The sequence below is a fragment of the Callithrix jacchus genome, chromosome 11 (genome assembly GCF_049354715.1).
Source record: "Callithrix jacchus isolate 240 chromosome 11, calJac240_pri, whole genome shotgun sequence".
Taxonomy (NCBI): domain Eukaryota; kingdom Metazoa; phylum Chordata; class Mammalia; order Primates; family Cebidae; genus Callithrix; species Callithrix jacchus.
Genome location: NC_133512.1, coordinates 126,428,236 through 126,444,059, shown reverse-complemented (window position 1 = coordinate 126,444,059; position 15,824 = coordinate 126,428,236). Strand labels below are relative to the sequence as shown.

General features: G+C 37.0%; 1 protein-coding gene and 1 pseudogene across 2 annotated transcripts in view; one reads left to right on the top strand and one right to left on the bottom strand.

Annotated features, from left to right (window-relative positions):
* The window catches only part of KCND2 (potassium voltage-gated channel subfamily D member 2), a 515,909-nt gene that overhangs the window by 429,219 nt on the left and 70,866 nt on the right, over positions 1-15,824 (top strand). The gene's annotated exons all lie outside the window — the stretch shown is intronic.
* LOC144578466 (large ribosomal subunit protein uL24 pseudogene) lies at positions 10,063-10,583 on the bottom strand (annotated as a pseudogene). The gene has a single exon (XR_013524310.1). The product of XR_013524310.1 is annotated as a large ribosomal subunit protein uL24 pseudogene (transcript).

Genomic DNA, 15,824 nt, shown 5'->3' with positions numbered 1-15,824 from the left:
TAGTGACAATATCCACTAATCTGCCTTTCCCAGTCTATAGTCCAGGCATCCTGAGTTATGTGGAGTTTTTGAAGGTTGGATAATCTTTCCTCCATGCCTTTTTCCAGCCTTCTTCCCTTCATTACCTGCTTTTTTTTTCCGACAAGAGCCTCGCTCTGTCGCCCAGGCTGGAGTGTAGTGATGTGATCTCAGCTCACTATGACCTCTGCCTCCCGGGTTCAAGTGATTCACCTGCCTCAGCCTCCTGAGTAGCTTGAACTGCAGACATGTGCCACCATGCCTGGCTAATTTTTGTATTTTTAGTAGAGATGGGATTTCGCTATGTTGGCCAGACTGGTCTTGAACTCCTGACCTCAGGTGTTCCACCCACCTTGGCCTCCCAAAATGCTGGGATTACAGGTGTGAGCCATCATGCCCATCTACCTACCTAGCTCTCATTCTTTTCCTATAAGTCAACACAGATGACACTTGTGAGAGTCTTACTTAAAAGACATGCCACAGGCTAACCTGATCTAGGCACTCCTCCAATAACAGCCATGAGAGCTGTGTGTATATTAGTTCCCTAACACACTAGCATTGCAATAGACTCTTTACCTGTGAGTCTAAGGCACTGGATTTAAAGTCTTTGAAAAACCGTGTCTTTGTATCCTGAGGGTCTGGTATGAATTCAATAAATGTAAATTGGCAGAAAATAAATGAATGAATGAATATATTAGTGCAGGTTTAGGCATGTCAAATTCTATATAGAATTTCCTGAGGGATGAGCCATTAGTAGACACAGCTGTATTCTGAGTCTGAGAATTTTCTAAGATAAATATTTTCAGATAAACACCGTAATCCCTCCAGTTATTAAATCTTCCCAACTCTTATTTTAAAAATACAGCCACATCCTACAGGTTATTGACATATATACTCAGTTTTGCAGTTTTAAAAACATCTGATGTCATGGCAAACACATGTGCCCATAAGGCCAAGGTCCTCAAACTTGGTATTGCTTTATATTACTTACATTCTACCAGGTGAATGTGTTTTGGAGGGGAAGAGTTCTTCTTTTCTCAAAAAAAAAAAATAGTAAAGTATACCTTTGTAATAGAATTGATTCAAAATAAATATTACCAAAGTGTGCATCACTTTAGAAAGCAATTATTTTGATTTTCACTGAAGTTTTTTATAATAACTATTAACTAAAATTTCATTTTATCCCAGTCTCTAAAAGAAGTTTTTTTAAAAAGCATTTTTCTACCTACCTAAAGTTTTTGTTGAAAATATGAGTTTATTTTCCTATGTTTTTCTTCCAAGTCTCTCAAATCACTAAACTTTCTTATTTAGTAACTTAGAGTCACTACAAATTGTTCAAATCTGTTGATACTACTGCACGTTGCTAACTTCTAGGGTTTTTAACTTTATCATTCTTTATTGAGTTTCTAATGCTTTTTGTTTGTTTTTAGAGACAAGGTCTTGCTCTGTCATTCGAGCTGAAGTGCAGTGGCACAATCTCAGCTCACTGAAACCTCTGCCTCCTGCGTTCAAGTGATTCTCATGCCTCAGCCTCCCAAGTAGCTGGGATTACAGGCATGCACCACCATGCGAGGCTAATTTTTTTTTATTTTTTTTTTTTATTTTTAGTAGAGGCAGGGTTTTGTCATGTTGGCCAGGCTGGTTTCAAACTCCTAACCTCAAATCTGCTTGTCTTGGCCTCCCAAAGTGTCGGGATTACAGGCATGAGCCACCATGCCCTGCCAAGTTTCTACTGTTTCTTCACCATGAATGCTCACTTATATAAAGTATATGCCCAAGTCTGTGGAATGTGTATAAAAGTGAGTTATTTTTCTATCACAGGCCTGTGTGCATGCAGCTAGAACTGCAGATACCAGGAATGAGGTGACCTCTCAGGTTACTATGCTTGCATAAAATTTTACTATTCCTCAATTATTTCATCTATCATAGTATCGTAATGAGTGATAAAGCTGTTGTCCCCTTGACTAGTTTATAAGTGAGCACAGTGTCTTCCTACTTTGCTTTTTTTTTTTCTTTTTGTTTTTTTGACAGAGTCTTCCTCTGTCGCCCAGGCTGGAGTAAGGTATTGTGACCTCAGCTCACTGCAAACTCTGTCTCTTGGGTTGAAGTGAATTCTCATACCTCAGCCTCCCTCACACGCCACTACACCCAGCTAATTTTCATATTTTTAGTAGAGACGGGGTTTCTCCATGTTGGCCAGGCTTGTCTTGAACTTCTGACCTCAAGTAATCTGCTCAGCACGCCTTCCAAAGTGTTGAAATTACAGGCATGAGCCACTATGCCTGGCTTCTCCTTCTATTCTTAGCACAAGAAACAGCCTAGCATTTATAGACGTTCAACAAATAGTAGTTGTTTTAAATTATTTTAGCCAGCTTCTTATTTCTTGTCAATGTGGAAAGAATTTTTTTTAACTTTTTGGTAGGGTGGAATCTTTTGTTTTTAATGCTTCCCTTTTATCTTTGCAATTAAATGAATGTTTAGTCATTAACTGTAAACCCATTTTGGGTGTATTTTACTTTGTTTGGTTGTAGTTTAAGTATCACTTAGTCCCACCGTACTCTGCTCTGCATCACTGAATTTATTGCACCAAATTCGGTTCCTAGCTGTCTTTAAACTATATGAACTGTCAGTCTTCTTGGTTGTCCATATAGTTTAGAAACCTGTCTAGTATTTTCTTTCTCTGGCTCAAAACTATATTTATTCATTTTAGAATGTAGGAATTCTATGTTGGCCATAACTTCATACTTCTATTGAGTATTATAATCCGATTCATATTGAGATAGATGTATTTCAAGATATCAAAGATGACTTACAAAATGATAAAAATGCTGATCAATGATTTAAATTTCTCCTGGGAAATACTGTACATCTATTTGCCATGGTAACCAGACTTGTTTTCTTACACAATTTCTTTCCCTTGAATCTCTGGCGTGTTTCAAAATGTAGTGACCAAAATGCTAACTAATACAACCATTTGATGATGCCAGATAGGAAAAAGAAAAAAGGCATCTGGGTAGCCACAATCTACATAAGAACTAAGAATGGTACTTTCTTTTAAAGAACTTATCTGAAGTGGTCAAATTGGCTGTGCTGTTGAAGGACAGAAACCTGAGATCATAAAATCATAACTAGTGAATCTGAGTCCTTATTAAATAAACATTCATTATATCCAACTGGCAGTACCTACATAAAAATCAAGCAAGTATATAATCACAGTAACTTGAAAGCTGCTATTCTTAATCTTGGGGACTCTATCAGTGATCAGCCTGTCAGGACTTAAAAGCAGAGAGTGACCACCACAAAGTCTTTGGAACTGAATAAAGGCAGGAATCACAAGTAAAGGACCTGTTATAATTTAGAGAGACAGTGCAATAGAGATAGTGCTACCAAAAAGATATCTGTGAACAAATGGAAATACAAAGTATTTAATGATTCACATCAGAGGGTCTTTGAGTAGCCAGTCACCTTGGAATGAATCAGTACCAGGGAAGAGTAAACCAATAAACCAAGAAACTGATGAGAACTAGAGAAGAGTCACAAAATAAGGTGACGAACAGATGATTTGTGAGTCCCAAAGCTTCTATATAGAGCTAGTCTTTGTGAAATAGTTGAGGATAGAGGTGATTCTGCTCTTGAGTTTCTATGACCATTGGTGGTAAGAATCCAAATATATATAAAATATTCAATGCAATTTAACTTTTACTCTAAATTACAGAAATCTGAATATCCAGAAGATAGAACATAGGATCCCCTTCTCCTGCAGAATAAATAGCATAAATCAGATGAAATCTGTCAGTCTTTGAGACATCACTTCTGAATGATTACATGTGGTGTTAATACTTTCATTTTGCTTTCAAAATGCTGTTACTTCAAAGACTAGCTTTTGAAGGAGAAGACTGCAATATAGATGAGATATTTAATTCTTAAGTTGCCTAATATAGGCTTATGTTTTAAATGGAGATTCAAGCTTATTTCTAGGTCAGTAAGAAGGTGTATAGCAACTGTTATTTTAGGGTTCATGAAACTAATAAGTAGTCCACATACTTTAATCAATGTTACATCTATATCCTTTATTGGAAACATAATCATTGATTTGTGGGCCATTTTTTGGAACTGCCAATGAGATAGATGGCTTTTTTGAATTGAGACCAAGGCTGATATTTCACTCCATTTACTGAAAATAATAAGCCTCATCAGAACAGAATACACGTACCGTGTTACATTTAAAATTCATAAAGATTCTTGAACATAAACTCCGAGATGGTTAGGGGGATCTGACCTTAGCAAGAATATCACTTACATTTATAACAGCATCTAAATAAGCATTGTGAATTCCCAATTTCCTGTATGCATTCAATTATATAGGACTCAGTATTGTAAAAGTATGTTTTTTAATCCAGGGAGCTCTTCTACTATAGGTATATATATTCATACATGCAGGATTGTCTTCTTTTGTGATTCATTTCAAATCCCAAGTGTCTCATTTTGAAAGGAATCATGTCCGTTCGTCTTTCAGTCAAAAGATTAAACCATTAAATTTTCTGAGGGAAGAAGCCCCAAAGCCACATCGAATTTTTAAATTATGCCCTAATACAAGCTGAATTCTTCAAAATGTATATATGTATGTGTGTGTGTATATATATGTGTGTTTGTGTATATACCTTTGTGTTTGTACATATTCAGTTATGTATCTATAGCACTTATACTACATGCACACACACACACACACACACACACACACACATTCTCTCTCAGTGGGAGCCTATTGTGAATACAAAAATCCAGTTTCAGCTTGGAATGTGTGCATGTTTACATTCACAACATAAAAAGTTCTGAAGCTTGACTCAATTGCACTTGACTTTAGCGTTGTAAGGTAACAGTGCTTTCTAAAATATTGGCATTGCTCTTAAACATTAAACTCTTCGAAAATACTAAATGTGGTACAGAATGTATACAGACAACGTGATTAGGTACTTACAGTGCTTACATAAACAGTGAAGTTTCCATATCTGGATATGCTTTCATTGTGTATATATTATTCCATCTGGTAGCCTACCCTGAGGCTTTTTTTTTACCATCCTACTTGTCCCATAAAGTTTCTTGAGATTTTTATTGAAAGAAACAATGAAAATGCTAATTGGTTATATTTTTCATCATAATCTTTTTTTTATACTAAAGGATCTCTCTCCTTTTTTGTTTCTGCTTCTATATGCTATTTCCAATGAGTTTCGTTGCCCCAAAGCTATCATTTTTAGGCTTCTAATATTGTTTTCTGTTCACAGGGCTTAATAACTACTTTTTAATGGATTCTGTTTACCTCAGAGGCAGGCATTTTGGAGAATTCAGCTTATATTAGGGCAGAATTAAAAAATTCGATGTGGCTTTGGGGGCTTCTTTCCTCAGAAAATTAAAATGGTTTAATCTTTTGACTGAAAGAAGAACGGACATGATTCCTTTTAAAACGAGGCACTTGGGATTTGAAATGTATCACAAAAGAGGACAATCCCGCATGTATTTAAATACACAGACAGCATATTTTATACACATGATGATTTTGGTTCTTATAATTATTATTTCTTACCTGCTTTAAAAAGAAATGGCTGCCTAACCAAGCACTAAAAGTTGAGGTTCTGTTGCTTCAATAGAAATAATCATGGAGTCTAAGTTGCACATTCTTTTTAAAAGCTTCTTTTTCAACCTAAAATTTTCTCCATTTCTCTGTTCCCTTTAGTCATGAAAAGTCCATTTCATAACTGAATTAAATAATGCTAAATTTAGTACCCAAAAAAGGGGTTCTTTAATTTATTCATTTGCTCCTTTAAACATGCATTGCTCTGTGCCCCTAATACCTGCATAGATTGATGGGAGGCACAAAGGGTCACCTTTTCACAGTGTGGTTAGTGATAGAATAAGGTAGAGGAAAAAGTTGGAGACGGTTTAGACTTAAGTAGACATAGATAAGAGAATTAAAAGGGAAAGCTGCATTTAATTTTAGAGATGGTTAATTTGCATGAGAATAGTTGTCACCTACAAGACAATTTAAAGGAGAGCAGTCATTAACTGATATAAGAAACAATAGTCATCACCTACCACATATTTTTATAGCCCAAACAAGGTACAAACAGGGAGGGCATTGTGCCAGAATTTGGAATGGAAAATATATGATCCCCACCTTTTTACTATATGACTGGGAAGGCAAGATTAATTCCAAAAAGCATTCTATTCATTTTCTCTCCACCTTCCCACTCCCTGGCCCTTTGTCAATATTTCTCTTCTGCACTCATCATTGTCTTCCTTGTTTTAGTTATTCTTTTTTTTTTTTTTTTTTTTTTTATTCTTACATACACATGTGATACTCATGATACCAGATCGTGAACCCCATAAGGGCAACAACTGTTTCATCGCCATATGAATAAAACCAGGCAGCATACCTTACAACAGAGGACACATAACAAATATTAGTGAATGAATAAATCAAACCATAAAGCAGGATAACCTATGCTAATGCCACATAAGTGGGATCTTTGATAAAATGTCATGTTAGAGAGACCTTCTCCAACCACCTGGTCCATATTCTTCCTCTGACCCACCATCTCTTTAACCACTCACTCGCTTCTTTTGCAAAATTCTTATTGCTGCCTTTCACTATAGTAAATATTAACTTATTTTGAGCATAATCCAACAGTATATAAGCTCTTTGTTTTATCCACTGCCATAAAAATCCCTTCATTTTAGAGCACTGCCTGACACAAAGCTACACTCCAATATTTGTTGATCAAAAAAATTAAGAAATAAAAGTATAGGAAATCATGATAATTTTTATTTTAGATAAGTTGATTTAAGCCATCCATATATTTAATTAACACCCAACTACTAAATCAGAAGGTATTGAACTATCAATAATATCATGCTTTAAGGTGAATTCCTACAATTCACATCCAAGGACTGTTTTCATCATTTGAACAACTTATTCATATGTAGTACATCTGAAGCTATATAAACAAGCAACTTCCCAAATGAGACTTATTGCAAACTAGCATTTGGGTGGGATGCCTGGTCCCTAAAATGTTGACATTCATTTCAGAGTGCTGGACTGAGACCAGGACTCCAGGACCTCTGATGCTACTAAATAACAGATTTGTAAATGTCTCAGCTTCCTTTTTACTGGCTAGAGGTATGGGGTATATAGGGGTGGCATAGATGTATTCTAAAATGCCTTCCAGCTGCAATGCTTACAGATTCTATTATTGATAGTAAGGATGATTTTGAGAGAGGAATGGGGAAGGCAAGGGAAGTAGCAGGAAAATTACATTCCAACTAAACACATGTGCTCTGTAACCACAATTTTTTACCTGTGTCAACATCTGGTGTCATTTCTGATAGAAATACTTAAAATGCAACAGTAACAAATAAGTTATCTCTCTATATATACTCCCCTCCACAAAATGAAGAAATATATATCATGGTTTCAATAGAAAGTTACTAAACTTCCTTCTACCAAATTTTTATGTATACAAATAAGTTTTAGGCATTCTAATTTCTCTTCATCTTTCAAACATAACCATTCATGTTTTCATTGTTGAGTATCAAGAGCCTGCTTATCAGCAGAATACTAAGAAAAAAACCAGTTGATTATGTGAATGCTGGTTTTATATCAGAAATTAATAATTATATTTAATACCATAAAAGGAAATATCTGTTACTAAATATCCATATGATATGGCTTTTTTTCATTTCCTAATGACATAATTAGGCTAACTAATCAGCTAATACTAACTTAAAGATACTTAAATGAAACTCCCAAAACCACAGTTAACCTCCAAGTACATAATAGTGCAACAGGAAAGGTACTGTTTAAAAGTGAATGCTAAAATCCTATAAAATTTAATGAATGTGAGTTTGCTTTAATTGTAGTTGATTGTCTCAGTTTCAAAAACATGCTCTCAAAGGCTGAGAGATAAGTTATCATAACTTGAACTTACTCATTTGATCAAGCAATAGTAAACTTCCCTCATTTTCCTTTTTACAATTTAAGGAACGTAAATATAATTTCACAAGATTTTTGTGTTTTCTCTAAGTGCAGCTTGTTTTCGTTACACAAGTTACTTCTCTCAGGGAGGTGTGGAGGAATTAAAGATGCTATTATTAAATATAAGGGTATTAACATGCAATACATTATGTTATTGGGATAGTTTAAATAAAAATCAGCAGTCTTTCAGCTACATTTGCTGTAATGTCACATTTCCTAATTGATAGAATACAGGGTAAATTAAAAGCCAGGGCTAGCAATTGAAAAAGAATGTAAAATGTGTTAAGATTCCATAATTGTGCCATTCTTTCTGTATGACACCACTACATAGTCAGAAAGCTCAGAATCCTTGGAACCAGCCAAAAATTACCAGTGTTCTCCAAAAATAGAATATAAACTGGTCCTGTTAATCAGCCATTTTAATGATTACTGAAAGACACTGCAGTCTTTCTGTACCACAACATTATACAGGGAAAGCAGAAAACAGCCTTCCAAAAATGAAGCAATGATGAGATTATCTAAATGGGTAAGATGTTTCTATTATACATTCATTAAAATGCTTTAGCGATATGTAACACAATCGCCAGTTAAAAGTCTTTTAAGAAACAGTTATTTGTTGTCTCTCTTAAGAGTTCTGAAGTTAGGAAGTTTCATGGCTGATTCAGCAGGTTAAGAAAGCTTGTTCCGCATTTCTGCTCTGCCATTATTTGGTTTGTTGGTGATATTCCTACTCAGGGTTTTAAAATGACTACAGCAGCTATAAGCATCACATGTTCATAGAAAAACTTGCAAAGAATAATGAAAGGTCAGCCTTCCCAAGTGTCAGGGACTTCTAGAAGACTCCCCAGCTATCTGGTTGGCTAAAACATCTTTACTTGTCCATTCCTAAACCAATCATTGCCAAAGACAGGTGGCACTGGCATGACTAACTTAGACAATATATCGATTTATCTCATGAAACACTGGTTGAATATTACTTTTTTCTGAGCAAAGTTTTGTATCAAGCACCAAGCATTGTGCCTGTCATCCTGTGCATTTTTGATGAATAAATGAAGAAATCCTGTGTTTTTTTTTTTTATTTGCTTTCTCTAACGGTGTCATTGCAAATGGAGATGGAGGAGGTACTCCAGTCTACTGTGATCTTACTAGTTGGCATTTCTTAAGCAAGTCAGCAGGAGGATGCAATAATAATGATGAATACCCAAGATACCCTGTTGTGTAGTGTTGAAAGATGTCAGTAAAACTCAGAAGAGCTTTATCTTCCGCAAAAAGAGACCACAATAAGAGCACTAATTGGAAAGATGCTGGTAACATTTCTATAGTCTGTGCAAGAAATAGACACTTAAAACCAATGTGAAAAGTTCTGTTTTTAAAGATTCTTAGCAAAAAGAATGTTTCAAGTATTTGAATAATATCATAACTGGCATTTCTTGCATGTACAATTCCAATATCTAAACGTGATTAGGATATTCTGTGCCTAAAGAGAAAAGATGACTAAGAGGCCTGAAAGTTTGAGGATAGCACTATAATCGATGGCCACATCAAAAGAGCATAGTTACGGTAAAAGTAAGTTATAGGCCGGGCGCGGTGGCTCAAGCCTGTAATCCCAGCACTTTGGGAGGCCGAGGCGGTGGATCACGAGGTCAACAGATTGAGACCATCTTGGTCAGCATGGTGAAACCCCGTCTCTACTAAAAATACAAAAAATTAGCTGGGCATGGTGGTGCCTGCCTGTAATCCCAGGTACTCGGAAGGCTGAGGCAGGAGAATTGCCTGAACCCAGGGGGCGGAGGTTGCGGTGAGCCGAGATCGCGCCATTGCACTCCAGCCTGGGTAACAAGAGCAAAACTCCGTCTCAAAAAAAAAAAAAAGTAAGTTATAATCCAAAAAATAGAAAAATAAAGGTTGAGAATCACCTATAAAGTCTAAATGATCAAAAATGCAAACTCATATTTTTTTCTTTAAAAGAAATGAGAAGTGGAAATAGCATTTCAGAGATCCGTGGACTTGAAGTCTTTTTTTTTTTCCTTGTTTCAAGTTTTAATCAAAGCTTGTATATGAGATTACTTTATTCCTGCATCTTCTCAATTGTTTCTTCCTTGTGTTTGCCCTTTTCCTTTCCTACTTGGCGAGATTTGGCTTTCCGTTCAAGGATCTTTTTGCGGTCTTTGTCCAGTTTTAGCCTAGTGATAACCACCTTGCTGGGGTGAATGCCTACATGGACAGTTGTGCCATTAGCCTTTTCCCGCTGCACCCGTTCAATGTAGATTACGTATTTCTTCCTGTAAACCTGGACTACTTTGCCAATCTGCTGACCTTTATAGTGTCCTCGTACAACCTGAACTTCATCATCCTTTCGGATGGGCATGGATCGCACGTTGTACTTCTGTCTCAACTCTTTGGAAAGAGGGGAGGACATAATCTTCCTGCGAATGTGGGAAGGTGCATTGAAATGCCTTTTGCGATTCTTGCTTCGGTCGGAAGTCACAAAGGGATTGAACTTCATTTCGGCAACTCCCGCTTAGGTGATGGCCGCAAAAAGGCGGACTTGAAGTCTTAAGAGCTTACCTTCAAGGAAGGTAATGGTAGGAAAGGCACAGTAAACAGAGATGGTTCCAATGCTGCTTGTAGGAAATAGCCTTGTTCTTTTTCTTTTCTTTTTAAGGATTCTCTGGCTTCTTACTTGAGCCATTGGAAAAATAGAGACCATTTCCAAATAGAGCCTTTATTTAGTCAAATAGTTGTAATAAGAAAATGGAGTACTTCATCATCACCTGAAAGCAAAAGGGATACTGCTGATTATAAGGAAAGCCTCTGTCATCACAGGGCCTATTCTGCACTTGGGATTGAACTCTGTGTACAGGCTAGTGTGGCGTTGTTCCTGGGTTCTTCAGAAACAGCGAGTTCACATTTGCTAAAATACGTTTTATGAAGTTAAAGTTAGCACATTGTATGTCAGTGCCTTAGGCCTCATGGCTTAATCTAGTACATGTAATTAGAAGTTATTTTTGGTGAAGCCAAGATTAATCAATAGAAAAAAGTACAACATGTACTTCTAGAATATGATAACAGAATATGTAAATTTCCTCCTTGGTGTAGAAAATTGCTTTATATTTTTCAATCTATTTCCACCAGTTTCCAACTGAAGAAGCGAGAGGATGTTGCGATAAAGGCAACTTTTGGCAACACAAATTCTGAGTAGACCTTAAGTGTCTCTAGGAAGTTACTTTGAGTAGTCTCTGGTAGACCTTGCGGTAGAACTTATGCTTAGAAACAGTTTACAGCAGGGCTCCCCCAGTTACTCGTGGGTCCATGGCTTGTTAGGAACAAAGCTGCACAGCCAGAGGAGAGCAGAGAGCAAGCCAGAGAAGCTTTATCTGAATTTACAGCCATTCCTCATCACTCGCATTACTACCCGAGCTTTGCCTCCCGTCCAATCAGCAGCGGCGTTAGATTCTCATTGGAGCACAAACCCTATTGTGAACTGCTCATGTGAGGAATATGGATTGCATATTCTTTATGAGAATCTAATGCCTGATAATATGTCACTGTCTCCCATCAACCTCAGTTGGGACCACCTAGTTTCAGGAAAACAAACTCAGGGCTCCCACTGGTTCTACTTTAGGGTGAGTTGTGTAATTACATCATTATATATTACAATGTAATAACAATAAAAATAAAGTGCACAATAAATATAATGCATATGAATCATTGCCAAACCATCCTCCCACTCCTGGTCTGTAGAAAAATTGTCTTCCACAAAACTGGTCTTTGGCGCCAACAAGGTTGGGGACTGCGGGTTCATAGCAAGGCTCAGAAGTAGCAACATAGATGAGTGCTTATAAAGTTAGAAATTCTGTATGTGTCTGAAACAAGACTAGGAGAGAGAGAAAGATTCGTCTTCCTACTCCAACACCTATCACTCTTCCAGGTTTCATTGTCATCAGCTGGACAGTTACCTAAGCACTAAGATCACATAGGCTCTGAAGATTTTTCAGAGCCATTATAATTTTGAGGGCTAACATAGACACCAGCACATGAGTCTGTTAAGGTACTCACAAACACTTCCCTCTTACCAGATTACATGTATAGGGATATCCATCCTACAATGGAAGCACAGCACTGTGGCACTAACTAGGAGGTTGATATGTTGATATGAGATGCTGCAGTGTCAGTTGGCAAAATTTGGTACTCTGAGATAAATGATTTCAGAGCTGAAGACAGGAAAATACAAATTTGGGTGTAGCCAGCACTTGCTCTATGAGCTATTTGTAACCGTGGAATCTGCTTTTCTTCAGAATAGCGGTGTCAACTCCATATCTGCTATCACAAAAGCAGTTAAATTTCTACTCCACAGGTTTACTTGAATCCTGATAAAATATATTTTGTTCTACCAAAGGGAAAAAGCTCTCTAAAAATAAGGAGAGAAAGTTCTCTAAAAATGAGGAACATTCTGACTAAGGCAAATTATTTTAGGACTTTCTCCTAATATGAATAAGTAAAAAGCAATGCTATTCTGATGCCAAGAGAACCTCTTTCTTCCTGAACCCTGGTGGGCAGAAGTTGTCCTGTGAAATCTGTTTCTGCCTTTATCTAAGTCCCTTAGAGGAAAGAGAAGCACAAATTCCTAGATCTCACAGAGCATATTGAAGTGACTGAAGATATTACCCTCCTCTTTACTCCCCAAACACATGCCTACACTAAACAGAATGCAGTCATTAAAGTTTCTCTCTGGCAAAAACAAGCACTAATACCTGAGGGATATAACTAAAGGATCTTTAAATGGAATATGTTTGTGTTTCTGGCACCCTATATAAGAATCTGGATTCTGAATTTAGATTAAGTGGATATTTAGATTTTTTCCATATCTTGGCTATTATGAATAATGCTGAAATGAACATAGGAGTGTAGATATCTCTTAGAGTTCCTGATTTCAATACTTTTAGATATAGATACCCAATAAGTGAGATTGCTGTGTCATAATGGATTTCTAGTTTTAATTTTCTGAGAAACCTCCATGTTTTTCATTAATACCTGAGGGATATAACTAAAGGATCTTTAAATGGAATATGTTTGCATTTCTGGCGCCCTACATAAGAATCTGGATACTGAATTTAGATTAAGTGGATATTTAGATTTTTTTCCATATCTTGGCTATTATCTTCAGTCACTTGAAGATGCTCTGTGAGATCTAGGAATTTGTGCTTCTCTTTCCTCTATTCCTGCAAACATACAATGGGATATTATAAAACCTTTCAAAAGATGGAAATCCTACTGTTAGCAACAGCAAATCCATACAGGTCTGCAGCAACCTTAGTTCGTACCTCTTCAGAAGAAAGAATCCAATGGAGAAGCATAAGACAGAGAGATGGAGGCAAGTTTTAGAGCAGGAGTGAAAGATTATTAAAAAGTATTAGAGCAGGAATAAGAGGAAATAAACTACATGTGGAAGAGAGCAAATTGGGGGACTTTAGAGGCACCAGTGCATGGTTTGACCTTTGACCTGGGGTCCCAGATGTGGACATGCTGCATGCACAGTGACCTGCCAGCCTTTGGGAGGCACTGCAAGCATAGTGTGTTTACTGGAGTGGTATCCATGCTCACCTGAGGCCTTCGTCCCTTAGCAGTTGAGTGTCCCTAGAGAAAGGTCATATACCAGTTAAACTCTGCCATTTTGCCTCTTAGTACACATGCTTAAACCCACTTGCCCAGCTCCTGAGATCTTATCAGGAAACCACTGATCACCACTTTCACTTGTTTCTATCAATTGGGAGACTGCCTTTGCTAGGCACCTGCTGTGATCACCTGTTAGAGAGACAGCATACAACCATCTGACAATCACCCCATGGCCATTTGACATTCCTGGTATGTGTGCGTTTGTGTGTGTTGAGGGGGGAGGTCCTCTCCTAACCTGCTCATATCTGCCTGACTATCTACTGTCATACTACCATATGCAACAACATGGATGAATCTTGAAGTGAAATAGGCCAGACATGGAAGGACAAATACTACATGATTTCACATTCCTCCTCTCCCCTAACCCCTGGCAACCACTGTGCTACCTTCTGTTTCTGTGTTTGACTGTATTAGTGTCCAGTGGTTGTCAGGGGTTAAATGAGAGGAAGAAATGGGAAGTTGATCTTGTTGATCTTCAGCAGGTATAAATTTTCAGTTATGGTAGATTAATAAATTCTAACGATCTGCTGTATAACATAGGCAACAGGACTGTATTGAAGGCTAAAAATTTTGTTAGGGGATAAGTCTCATGTTAAATGTCATTAACATCATTTTAAAAATTACATAAGTATCTGATGTAATGTATATGCTAATTAGCTTGATTTAGCCACTCTACAGCGCTTATATATTTCAAAACATCACGTTGGAGCAAACATGGTGGCTCATACCGGCAATCGCAGGTCTTTGGGAGACTGAGTTGGGTGGGTTGGGTGGCTGGCATGAGCCCAAGAGTCTGAGATCAGCCTGGGAAACATAGTGAGACCCCATATCTAAAAAGAACAACAGAAAAAATAAAAGAAAAACGTCATGTCGTACATGGTAAATACATGCAATTTATGTCAAAAAAAAACACTTTAAAAATGATAAACTATAATAAGCAATATTCTAATCAAAGTGTTTATATAACAATAAGGTTACATAAGTATATAATTCTTACAGTTAATGAACTATGGATTGAGATTTACATTGTAAACCAGACCCTTCTTTCAAAAGTATCTCTTTTGTTATTGAAGTTCAGCTCTTCCATTGTACTCTTGATTGCATAATAAAAGTGGATAGGTAAACATGCAGTGTGGAAAGCATTCAGTGTCTAGTTTGGATTGTGAGACTGAATCCCCACTGGAACCTGGTGGACACATTCTTGAGTCTCATATTCAGTCAAGCACATGGGTGAACGTGGCTTTCTTAAAAGCTAAAGCTGCAAAACTAAAGCCACACTATGCACGGATATACTTATTACTAGTTTATATTTAATCTAAAATATTGCAAATGACTTATGTGTCCACTTTAGGGAAGGGTTATGTAAATTATGCTCTATACTAAGGGTCAAACTTTTTCTGTTAACTACCATACGGTAAATATTTCACCACTCAGCTCTGCCATTGTAACATGCAAGCAATCAGAAAAGATGTGAGCAAATATGTATGAGTTTCAATAAAATTTTATTTATAGACATGGAAATTTGGATTTCATGCCATTTTCCCATATCTGGATTTCATGCCATTTTCCCATATCTGGATTTCATGCCATTTTCCCATATCAGTCATTTAAAAATCTAAGAATCATTCTTAGTTTCAAGCTTTACAGAAACATGAGGAGAGCCAGCCTTACCCACGGTCTGACGTTTGCCACTGTGCTCTACAGAGGAGAACTTCCCAGGCCCTGGAAACCCAACATGGCACTAACGATCATTTGTTGTCCTGATATCCTTGAAGCTTCTGAACAGCAAATTAAGCTGCCATGGATTTGTTACCGTTGATCACCTGTTCAGCACAGGCTTATCTGATGGAGCACAAGGAAAACACTTACCATGTCTATCATCCTCAGTTTTTGTTTCAAGATTCTTCCATTTTGATCTCATGGCATAATCCTCTAAGAAAAAGAATGTTACAAGAACAAGACTTAAGCCTGGTTGTGATTACAAAAATAGGAGTAACCATACTGCTCTAAAAATATACTTTTGTCTATATTTCCCAGTGTTAAGAGCATCAAAAATGATCTCCTCTTGTAAAAGTGAGCAAGGGAAAGGGAAGCCTCACCT